Source organism: Cetorhinus maximus, chromosome 6 (genome assembly GCF_964194155.1).
Source record: "Cetorhinus maximus chromosome 6, sCetMax3.hap1.1, whole genome shotgun sequence".
NCBI classification, from domain to species: domain Eukaryota; kingdom Metazoa; phylum Chordata; class Chondrichthyes; order Lamniformes; family Cetorhinidae; genus Cetorhinus; species Cetorhinus maximus.
The window spans coordinates 98455992-98468705 of record NC_135884.1 but is presented as its reverse complement, the minus strand read 5'-3'; the positions used below and the strand labels follow the sequence as shown (position 1 = coordinate 98468705).

Below are 12714 nucleotides of genomic sequence, written 5' to 3'. Positions count from 1 at the left end.
ACACGCATCATCAAATGTTACCGAGTTTAATCCAGTTTTTCTCCTCCAGACACATGTAGGGAGTTATAAAACAAGATATTTTTTTCTCTTTCTACAATTCCTCCTCAAAACAAGTATAGGACAGGAACGATGTGGTGTCACTTTTGTGGGTGTAGTATTCCTTTTTTAAAAAGTGATAACAAAGCAACACTTGTTTCACTGTTTTGAATGGCAAAAATTTTTCCCTAAAGTGATGACTGACTTTAGTGTTCATCAGTTGTAAACCTTAAAAAAAAACACATGCAAGGCAAGTACTCTTGAGAAATTTTCAACTACCATTTTGTCCCACATCTGCTGCCTGTACAAATCTCATAGAAAGGCCAAACTTTTGCTGCTAAAATCATCTGCTGAATAGCAAACACAAAATATTACTGAAAGTACACTGAATTTGTTCTGGATGTTATTCTTCTATAGTGATTATAGTATCAAGGATTCTAATTGTTTCAGAATAATTTTTTTCCTCTCATGCACTCATAGGTTGAGAAAAAACTGTACCACTGCAACTATAATGTTTAAGACGGGTTTCAATCCATTAATCAAAGTTGTCGTTTCAGTGGGAGTTCTCAGCACAACCCAATTCTGTCAATAAATTTATTTTCTATCCAATTATTATAGTAAAGTATGAAGTCACATAAAAAAAACAAAACATCAAGAACTGTTGATTCTTATATGACAAGCAACGGTAACACTTTTGTACAATCAAAAGGAAAAATTAAATGATAATTAATGGACCACACACAGCAGTAGTGGCCTTTTATTGCTTGCTTCTACAGTTGCTATAATTAACATAGCAATTTTATTACTCTGGCAATAGCAGGACTTTCCTTCTTCACAGATTACTTGGAATGAATCTGATTAGAGCCATTAATGCTTTTCTATCCACTAACCAAATATAAACGTTGCTATCATTAGCCCGCTCAAGTCTGAAGAAGTAAGCACTAATTCTGTTCAGGATCAGCACTTCAACCTTATATTTGCTTAAGTCATGACAGATAAGCAGATAAAAACTGGGCGGGGTGATTTTAATTAGGAAACACTCTGGTGAAGAGGTGGGGGGGGTGGCGTTGGGGACCATAGCGAACCCAGAAGTGCAGCAGAACCATCAGTAGCTTTATAGCTTAGCACTGCATTTGCATCTGACTTTCGAGCTTCCTGGCCACTAGCGTGAACCAGCATGATGCCGATTAATCGATTTTAATTGAACAATGTAAAGGGGCAAAGGTGACAGTTGATGGATTGTGGAAGTCGAGGAACAGGGGAAGCAAAGGTCATTACGGAATCCCAATGTGTGAAGGCTGTGCCTCGCTTCACAATAACTCACCTCCTTCCTGACTCCCCAAAGCCTGTCCACCATCTACAAGGCACAAGTCAGGAGTGTGATGGAATACTCATCACTTTGGCTGGATGAGTGCAGCTCCAACAACACTCAAGAAGCTCAACACCATTCAGGACAAAGCAGCCCACTGGTTTGACAACGAAACAGAAAATAGGAGGAGTAGGTCATTTGGCCCTTCAAGCCTGCTCCGCCATTCATCATGATCATGGCTGATCATCCAACTCAATAGCCTGCTCCCACTTTCTCCCCATATCCTTTGATCCTTTTTGCCGCTAGAGGTATATCTAACTCCTTCTTGAAAGCATACAATGTTTTGGCCTCAACTACTTTCTGTGGTAGCGAATTCCACAGGCTTGCCACTCTCTGGGTGAAGAAATTTCTCATCAGTCCTAAATGGTCTACCCCATATCCTCAGACTGTGACCCCTGGTTCTGGGCTCCCCCACCATCGGGAACATCCTTCCTGCATCTACCCTGTCTAGTCATGTTAGAATTTTATAGGTTTCTATGAGATTCCTCCTCATTCTTCTGAACTCCAGCGAATATAATCCTAATCGACTCAATCTCTCCTCATATGTCAGTCCCGCCATCCCAGGAATCAGTCTGGTAAACCTTCGCTGCACTCCTTCCATAGCAAGAACATCCTTCCTCAGATAAGGAGGCCAAAACTGCACACAATATTCCAGGTGTGGTCTCACCAAGGCCCTGTATAATTACAGCAAGACATCCCTGCTCCTGTACTCGAATCCTCTCAATATGAAGGCCAACATACCATTTTCCTTCTTTACCCGCCTGCTGCACCTGCATGCTTACATAGTGACATCAGCTTGTACCATCTACAAGATGCTTTGCAGCAACTTGCCTAGGCTCCTTCAACAGCACCTTCCAAACATGTGACCTCTACTACCTAGAAGAACAAGGGCAGCAGATGAATGGGAACACCACCACCTAGGTTTCCCAGTAGCATCCTTGAACTGTAAGGGCTTTCACTCCATCAAAGTATAGCTGGTTTGCAACTGCAAAAAGTTTGATAATCTAAGTATGCCTACGATTTCCAAGGAACTACTGTGATGATTTTTGCCTTGCACCAGTTCACCTTTCCTGCGCTCTGTACACCTTGGAATAGGCCAACCAGAAAGGTGCTTATGCATGAGAGCTACCTACTTAAAATGTGACACGCTTAAGGAACCCAACCAAGGCCCAAGAAAGCTACAATCAAAGTCATATGATAGTGCAATGTGTAATTGAAGGAACAATCAGCATACTGAAGATGTGCTTTACACTCCCCAAGTCTCATCATCTTTGACCTAGATATTGAGCATGAAAAAGATGTGCTCTAGGTTGTAGGGGATGCTTATGGGAATGGTCGTTTGTGTTGAACAGGAAAAAATATTTCATGTAAAAACCTCTAAACATGACTGCTATTGATATCTAAAGTGCCAAAGTGAGGAAGCAAGTGGAGGACAGGCACTTCCCACAACAATCAATGAAAGGTTTTCAACTTAAAAGAGAACCCGGTATGAGCTACATTCCAGGTTGATTTCTCCAGTTTCTGCAAGGTCAGGAATGGAAGTGCAACATGGGAAGGATGCGCCCTGGTTTTCTGACTCTTTTTCCAGAGGCTTTGCTCTAGGTTGAGAGATCTGCACAAACAACATAGATGTGGATGGATAAAAGCAAAATACTGCGGATGCTGGAAATCTGAAACAAAAACAAATGTTGCCAGATGTGGATAGAAGTAGCAGACGCAGTCAGCAACTGGACTGTGGTCCCTCTAACCTGGCTTCACTGCCGCAAGAGGTTCTCTGACTTACGTAGAATTTTTCTGCATAGAATTCCTCAAACACACTAAACGAAAAACAAACTCCAACCCCAAGCCTCATTTATTTAATCTATGGGAGTAAATTGCAAACATTTGCACAAACAGATCCAATAACTGTATAATAGAAGATAAAAAGTAATATATTTTGACTGGATGCATCTAAAAACCCTGCTGTATTGGTGATTTTTAAAGTGTGCAGAGTATAAGAAATGTTCTATTTTGATGTATGTAATATTACAACAAAAGTATTTTGTGTCAGGCATTTCAAACACCATTAACAGGCTTCAAATACATAAAACTTTAAAGAGTGGAACTGATTTTTTCTTTGACTGTGCATTTATAACATTCCTTTGATCCTATTTTCAAACAAAAGATTGTGGATGGGGTGTGACAGCAGCAACTCCAAACCATCTCTTTCCCACAATTTAAGCTTTAATTATTTCATGGTTATGATCTGATCAATTCCCAGGATAGAGATAAAGTAAAACTGAAATTCATTAAAATTAAATGCAAACAATGACATCATTAAATAAATATGCATTATATTTTGCAAGATAAAGGAAAGACTACACAGAAATGTCAGTGAGAAAAAGTAACCATGAAGTAAAACTATTTAACTCAAAGAGAGGTTAGGCCCACAGTATGGCTCTGGTGACCCAACAACTCTTCACCATACAACATACAATTGATTTTGAGATATTAGACATCTGTCTGCATCCTAGATTGCCTGGCTGCTATTCCTCAGATCACTTGTTCCATCCCTTTTTCATGGTTTGAATGAGACTCTTTGTCTTGACTTGCCACAGAAATGAGACACCAGTTCTGAGACTGAACTTTTATATCATGTGAATGTCGAGATGGCCTCAATCTGTGTTGTGAGGCCAGAAAGTTGTGGCGAATGACAAGATGCTCCAAGGCAGCTCATGGGTACAGAATGATTCTTTGCCATAATTTTTGTTTCTCCTTGTTAATAAAGAATATAGATTCCAATTTGTGCACACAACTTTAATAAGTAAATAAAAACAACACCTTATTAAAAAGGGTTTCATAGGGAAAATGATTCAAACATTAAGTAGCACCGTCAGGCTGACCTTAGGAACAACTTTTAGACAAATTATAAGGTCAAAAGGAAGTCTTTTTTACGAAATGAAATAAAAATAGACTGCAACCAAACTAAAATTAATAAAGTTGCATTATATATTAACCTTAACAAAAACAGATGCCAATGAGAAATCAGTGTGTGTACATAGTTTTTTAAATGCTAAAGCAAAGTGCACAGTTGAGAACATAAATTATGTAATATTAATTTTGAAGCACAAGTAACTATGCGAATGTTAGATTACATTAACATTACATAAAACAAAGGACAGGAACACTGCCCATGATCTGTGGAGCAATCCTAAACAGAAGCATTCTCCACAGTTATTTTGAAACTCTTTCGAGTTATCAACAGTCACAGATTGCAACTCTTTCGAGTACAATCACAGTTCTTGGTTTCCGGGAGTGGGACATGAACCCACAACCCTCTGATTCAAAGGCGAGGGTGTTATGAACTGAGCCACAGCTGACACCTCGCCAGTTATTTTGAAACTCTTTCGAGATATCAACAGTCACAGATTTCAACTCTTTCGAGTACAATCACAGTTCTTGGTTTCCGGGAGTGGGACATGAACCCACAACCCTCTGATTCAAAGGCGAGGGTGCTATGAACTGAGCCACAGCTGACACCTCCCCAGTTATTTTGAAGGTGGAGTGGCAAATCAGCCATAATTCTAGTGATTGAGAAATTTGCATTATTCCAAGATTGATTTCAGCTGATTCCAGCAGTCACAAAAGTAATTAGGTTCAATGAAGTTTCAGAAGTTCACGTCAGAAAAGTGAAGTATCTCAACAACTAGTTCCCACAATGCAGCAAAACTCTTTTCCTTGTAGTTGCATTCCCGAACGCATGCTTGAACCTACATTATATTGCCCACAAGTTAAGCTAACCTTTGGCACATAAAGCTGATCTCTCGTTCTCTGTAGGGGCTATAATGTGAGAAATAAAGGGACAGCAACCGCATAGGCTTTGCTCACGTGTCACTAGAGTGACGGAGATTGAGGGGCGACTTGATAGAAGTTTACACAATTATGAGTGGCATGGACAGAGTAGATAGTCAGAAGCTTTTTCCCAGGGTGGAAGAGTCAATTACTAGGGGACATAGATTTAAGGTGAGAGGAGAAAACTATAGAGGAGATGTGCGGGGCAAGTTTTTTTACGCAGAGGGTAGTGAGTGTCTGGAATTCGCTGCCAGAGGAGATGGTGGAGGCAGGTACGATAGTGGTGTTTAAGAGGCAGCTTGACAAATACATGAATAGGATGGGAATAGAGGGATACGGACCCCGGAAGTGCAAAATGTTTTAGTTGACAGGCAATATGATCGGCGCAGACTTGGAGGGCCGAAGGGCCTGTTCCTGTGCTGTACTTTTCTTTGTTCTTTGTGTCACCCTTACCTGTGTAGAATACTAGCCATTGCTGACCAAAAACTTGAGGGAAGGCTGCAATCACTATGTTATTTGTACCTCCAAGCCTCTCAAGTTCTTCTGAATAAACAGACCAGTATTTCTACCAATTAGATCAAAATGGTTTGCCTTTGCACATCTGAGAACAAAGCCATTAAAAGTTCACCAGAAATAGTTACACATGGTTTAAAGACTCCTGCAAACACAACCTTTTACTATAATACCCAAGGCTGTTATACCTAAATTAATAGAACATGTGTTAACGATACAATGCAATGTTCAGCTGAGCCACAGGAGTCAGAGATGGTGTCAGGTTCATGATCACAAAGTGAACTATTAAAAACATCTCTGTTCTACTCAAATGATTTTTTTCCCCTTTCCCAGCAATACATTGGTGTGCTTTAGCCTGCCTTAGAGATTCAAACAACACCCAAAACGTATTTTTCCATGAATCATGTCAACACCAAGCATTTGTGCTTAAGACATGGTTTATAATTTTAGCAAATTACTTAGCAAATGCTCATAGGACCAGATTTAGATTTCTGCTATGTGCCTGCAGTACGAACATTTGACTAGCAAATCAGAGTAGCAGAAAAGGTGCAAATGAAATGCTGAATATTGATTGAATGGTGAAAAATTTGTCAGTGGATGCTTAGCTAGGAATGATGGCAGGGAGATAATTTCCTCACAATTAGTTTCTTTCCCATCAGTAACCTAAAAGATCACTTTTATTTCTTAATTTAGGAGTTAAATTACAACAGCATGATTCAAAAGAATACTCCCTATAATCCTTGAGGTAATCCTGGAACAGAAGCACCCTTCACAATTATACTGAAGACAGAGGGAAGTGCAGAGAGTGGGGTGCATGGAGAGGGAGGTGGTGGGGGAACAGCAAAAGACAGAGATACATACACATGGACAGACTGGATTAGTTAAGGCCAAGTACAAATGTGTGTTTCATGACAAGCTTATGAAAACAAAATCATTTTGCTTCACAGTATCTGCAATTTGCCCCAACAATATTGTTTGTGCCTAACCCAAATATGGATGTTACAAGTACAAAGCATAGTATATTCAGTTAAGGATTCCCTGGTTTGACTGCAGCCATTGGAAATATTTGTCGATTCAGATATATAGAAAAAAGATGCATTTCTATAGTGTCTTTCACAACCATTGGACACCCCAAAGCACTTTGCAATCAATAAAGTGATTTTGAACTCAAGTCACAATTGTAATGTAGGAAACATGGCAGCCAATTTGCACACAGCATGATGATGATAGATTAAGGCGAAAGCCTCTATTCTTTGAAATAATACCATAGGAACTTTTCATAGATGACACAGCACAGGAGGCCATTTGTTCAGCACCATGTCTGTGCCAGCTCTTTGGTAGAACTATTTAATTATTCCCACTCTCTGCTCTTTCCTCCATAGGCCTGCAATTTTTTTTTCTCTTAAGTGTATTTATCTAATTCGCTTTTGAATGTTATGATTGAATCGAATTCCACCATACCTTTAGGTATTGCAATCCTGATAACTGTAAAAATAGTCTCCTCATATCACCTCTGGTTCTTTTGCCAAACCCCTTAAACTTGTGTCCCCTTGTTACTGAACTTTCTGCCACTAACAGTTCTCTTTATTTACCCTATCAAAAACATTCATGATTAAATCAAATTCTATTAAATCACTGCTTAAACTTCTCTGCTCTAACAACAACTCCAGTTTCTCCAGGAGCTCCATAGAACCAAAATTCCTCTATATTCCGTACCCTCTCAGAAATCCTGACATATTTTCAATGTATGGCACCCAGAATTGAACTGAATACTCCAGCTGAGGCCTAATCTGTGTTTTACAAAGTCTCGCATCAATTTATTGTATTTGTACTCTCTTCCACTATCAATATAGTCAAGGATCCCATTTTATTTTTAAAAAACAGTTTTCAGCTTGACCTGCCACCTCCAAAATAGTGTGTACATACACTACCACAACTCTGTTCCAGGACACCCCTTAAAAATAGTTCATATCGCCTCTCCTCTTCCATCCTTCTTAAATACATTTTTTCACACTTCTGTTAAATCTCTTCTACTATGTATCTTCCTATTTTACAACTGTATGTCCTCTGGAAGTCTGTAACGATGTACCTCATTATGTACGATATTTCTGAGTTTTGTATCATCTACAAATCTGGAAATTATGCACTACATACCCAAATTTGGATCATTAATAAGAAGCAAAGTACCAGTCCCTGGGGAACCCCACTGTATACTTCCCACACCCCCCAACCCCGCTAGTCTAAGAAAACGACCGCTCACCACTACACATGGCTTTCTGTCCCCTAGCCAATTCTGTATCCATGCTACTAATGACTCTTTAATCCCATGGGCCCCAATTCTGCTAACACATCTATTGTATGTTACTTTGTGAAATGCCTTTCGAAAGTCAATATACACAAAATAAACTACACAATCCTGGATTTTTTTTTATTCTTACATGGGATGTGGACATTGTTGGCTAGGCCAGTATATATTGCACATCCCTAATTACCTTCAAGAAGGCAGTGGCAAGCCGCCTTCTTGAAACACCGCAGTCCATTTGGTATTGGTACACTCTCGCTGCTGTCAGGGAGGGAGTCCCAGGATTTTGACCCAGTGACAATTAAGGAACAGCAATATAGTCAAGATGGTGTGTGACTTGGAAAGGAACTTGCACGTGGGAGTGTTTCAATGTATCTGCTCCCCTTTTCCTTCTAGGTGGTACAGGTCAGGCATTTGGAAGGTGCTGTCAAAGGGCCTTGGTGAGTTGCTGCAGTGCATCTTGTAGATGGGACACGCTGCTGCCACTGTGTGTCGGTAGTGGAGGGAGTGGATGTTGAAGGTGGTGCATGGGGTGCCAATCAAGCAGGCTGCTTTGTCCTGGATGGTGTCGAGCTTCATGAGCGTTGCTGGAGTTGCATTCCTCCACTCACTCCTGACTTGTGCCCTGTAGATGGTGGACAGGCTTCAGGTAGTCAGAAAGTGAGTTGCTCTTCACAGAATTTCCAGCCTCTGACCTCTTCTTGTAGCCACAGTATTAATATGGCTGATCCAGTTCAGTTTATGGTCAATGGTAACCCCCAGGATGTTGATAGTGGGGAATTCAGTGATAGTAATACCATTGAATGTCAAGGGGAGACAGTTGGATTCTCTCTAGTTGGAGATAGTCATTGCCTGGCACTTGTGTGGTGCCAATGTTACTTGCCACTTACCAGCCGAAGCCTGGATGCTGTCCAGGTCTTGCTGCTTATGGGCACAGACTGCTTCAGTATCCGAGCCATCAAGTGGTGCTGAACATTGTGCAATCATCTGTGAACATCCCCACTTCTGACTTTATGATGGAGGAAAGGTCATTGATGAAGCAGCTGAAGATGGATGGGCCTAGGACACTACCCTGAGGAACTCCTGCAGTTATGTCCTGGAACTGAGATGAATGACCTCCAACAACCACAGCCATCTTCCTTTGTGCTAGGTATGACTCCAACCAGTGGAGAGCTTGCCCATCTGATTCCCATTGCAAATTCCCTTTAGCAAATACTGACTTTCATTTATTTGCCCATACTTTTCTAAATGACAATTCATTTTGTCACAGTTTGTTGGCTTTAAGTTCTCCTATCACTGAAATCAGGCTAACTGGCCTGTAATTGCTGGGTTATCCCTCCTCTTTTTCTTTCAACATAAAAGAGGATAGGGCAGGTAAGATTTTGTTTTAACATTTTATCCAAAAGACAACACCTCCAATAGCGCAATTCTCCTTCAGTACTACATGGGATTGTCAGCCTAGATGTTCCACTCAAGTCTATGGAGTAGGAATTGAACCCACAATCTTCCGATTCAGAGATAAGAGTGCTACCAACTGAGCCACAACTGACAGTAAACATATTCATAATTAATACACATGCTGCCTACCCTGTAAACTAGCACAACCAGATCTGATTCCGCTGACATTTTGCCCAGAACAGAGTTTGTAGTAATGTACATACTTATTTCCAGAATGCAAAAAAAATGTGGAATATGGCAGTATTCTCAGTTGGCTAAACGTGCATTTGTGCCCATCAAAACACACATGGGGTTGAGCTCGCAAATATTAAAAAGCTACAGCTCAAAGTTACTTACATAGGAAGCGGAAAAATATTCTCACTCGCCATTAAATAAGGAGCACTGCCAGCAGCAGAGAAATGCAGTGAAACTGAGATGCTGGAATACAGTAGGGATAATAAATTACCAGAGAAAATATTATACAAACGCCATGAAGGTGTACATTGACTAGTCCTTGCCCAATGTTACCTCTCCATCTATTTAAATTATTTATGTATTCATTCATTCAGCTGAGTAATGGAAATAAGTCACAAGAATTAATTTGCAAGTTCAAAGTAGTCATTCAGCTGCCACAGAATGAAGAATGGTAAACCAGCATTCACTATGCTTTAGTATCCTCAACTCAAATTTGTTTTCAGTAGGATTTTAAGATGAGGGGTTGCACACTAAAACATAAAAGATGATCAACTACAACCTTCTGGCATAGTGATCAATTAACGAATGAAAGAATGGGATAGTTCTCACAATTGCGCTGTACCACAGAAGGAATAGCAATGAGATTAGGTATACCAAAGCCAAAGTCGGAATTGCTTGAGTTGCAAATGAAAGGTCAGTGCCCTTCTTTTGGGCAAACATTCATTTCTTTGAATTGAGATTCCTGGATGGAAGGTGGGAATTTGAAATTCCAGGAAGGCTACATCTAAGTACAACAGAAAGATCTGCATTATGTTAAGGATCCAGGATGCACATAAAGCATAAAAACAAAAAACTACTGCGGATGCTGGAAATCCAAAACAAAAACAGAATTACCTGGAAAAACTCAGCAGGTCTGGCAGCATCGGTGGAGAAGAAAAGAGTCAACGTTTCGAGTCCTCACGACCCTTCAACAGAATTGAGTATAGATAGGAGAGGGGTGAAATATAAGCTGGTTTAAGGTGGGGGGAGGGGGGGGGAGAGAAGTTGGGGGTGGGGTGGGGGGCGGGGGGGGGAAGGGGGGCGTGGTTGTAGGGACAAGCAAGCAGTGATAGGAGCAGATAATCAAAAGATGTCACAGACAAAAGGATCAAAGAGGTGTTGAAGGTGGTGATATTATCTAAGAAAATGTGCTAATTAAGAATGGATGGCAGGACACTCAAGGTACAGCTCTAGTGGGGGTGGGGTGGAAAGATTGACAAGGTATTAGTTGTAGATTTTAAAATAATGGAAATAGGTGGGAAAAGAAAAATCTATATAAATTATTGAAAAAAACAAAAGGGAGGGGGAAGAAACGGGGTGGGGATGGGGGGAGGGAGTTTAAGATCTAAAGTTGTTGAATTCAATATTCAGTCCGGAAGGCTGTAAAGTGCCTAGTCAGAAGATGAGGTGCTGTTCCTCCAGTTTGCGTTGGGCTTCACTTGAACAATGCAGCAAGCCAAGGACAGACATGTGGGCAAGAGAACAGGGTGGAGTGTTAAAATGGCAAGCGACAGGGAGGTTTGGGTCTTTCTTGTGGACAGACCGCAGGTGTTCTGCAAAGCGGTCGCCCAGTTTGCGTTTGGTCTCTCCAATGTAGAGGAGACCGCATTGGGAGCAATGAATGCAGTTAGGGGAAATGCAAGTGAAATGCTGCTTCACTTGAAAGGAGTGTTTGGGCCCATGGATGGTGAGGAGAGAGGAAGTGAAGGGGCAGGTGTTGCATCTTCTGCGTGGGCATGGGGAGGTGCCATAGGTGGGGGTTGAGGAGTAGGGGGTGATGGAGGAGTGGACCAGGGTGTCCCGGAGGGAACGATCCCTACGGAATGCCGCCAGGGGGGGTGAAGGGAAGATGTGTTTGGTGGTGGCATCATGCTGGAGTTGGCGGAAATGGCGGAGGATGATCCTTTGAATGCGGAGGCTGGTGGGGTGATAAGTGAGGACAAGGGGGACCCTATCATGTTTCTGGGAGGGAGGAGAAGGTGTGAGGGCGAATGCGCGGGAGTTGGGCCGGACACGGTTGAGGGCCCTGTCAACGACCATGGGTGGAAAACCTCGGTTAAGGAAGAAGGAGGACATGTCAGAGGAACTGTTTTTGAAGGTAGCGTCATCAGAACAGATGCGACTGAGGCGAAGGAACTGAGAGAATGGGATGGAGTCCTTACAGGAAGCGGGGTGTGAGGAGCTGTAGTCGAGGTAGCTGTGGGAGTCGGTAGGCTTGTAATGGATATTGGTGGACAATCTATCATCAGAAATTGAGACAGAGAGGTCAAGGAAGGGAAGGGAAGTGTCAGAGATGGACCATGTGAAAATGATGGAGGCAGTAGCTTTACAGTCAGTAAAGTGTAGATGATAATTGCCTGATACGTGCCAGATGTTTTCCCCATTTTTCCATGAGCTTTCAAAAAAAAACAGAAACATTTCTGTGGTATTTATGAAAATTAAAACAGAAAATGAAGAATATAACTTGTACACCACTTAAATCTGGTGTAATGTGCATCGCAAGGAAACAGCCTGGTTCACCACCTAAAACATGCAAAAGTTCTGTTAGCAGTATATCATTTGATGCATTAATGCCACCTCCACTCCCTGTGCAGCAGCATTCAGTAGACAGTGTGCGTCATGACTAATGGGAGGAAATGCAATGCATTATTTGAGTCAAACAATTGTATTAACAGCATGAACACACAATTTTAGCATTACAATATTAACACACCAAGTGCACTTTCAGTTAAAGAAACAGATCAAGATAATAATGGCTGTCAAGTGTCACTCATTAGCAATAAAAATCCTTCATTTTGGTCTAAAAATATAAATTACTTTAATTCATATCACTAAAAAAAAGCACCACACACTTGAATGAACTTTCAAAATACAACACACTTGCCAATTATAAATTACATTTCTGATATTTCCCAGACGTTATGCCAATAAAATTTGCTGGCAATTTTCTGCAATTTAACAACTTTAAAGCAACCAGATTAATATACTACTT

At 41.1% G+C, this 12714-nt stretch overlaps 1 protein-coding gene across 1 annotated transcript in view; it reads right to left on the bottom strand.

The window, feature by feature from the left end:
* The window catches only part of LOC144681968 (pleckstrin homology domain-containing family G member 4B-like), a 338637-nt gene that overhangs the window by 283490 nt on the left and 42433 nt on the right, over window positions 1-12714 (bottom strand). The window lies entirely within an intron of this gene.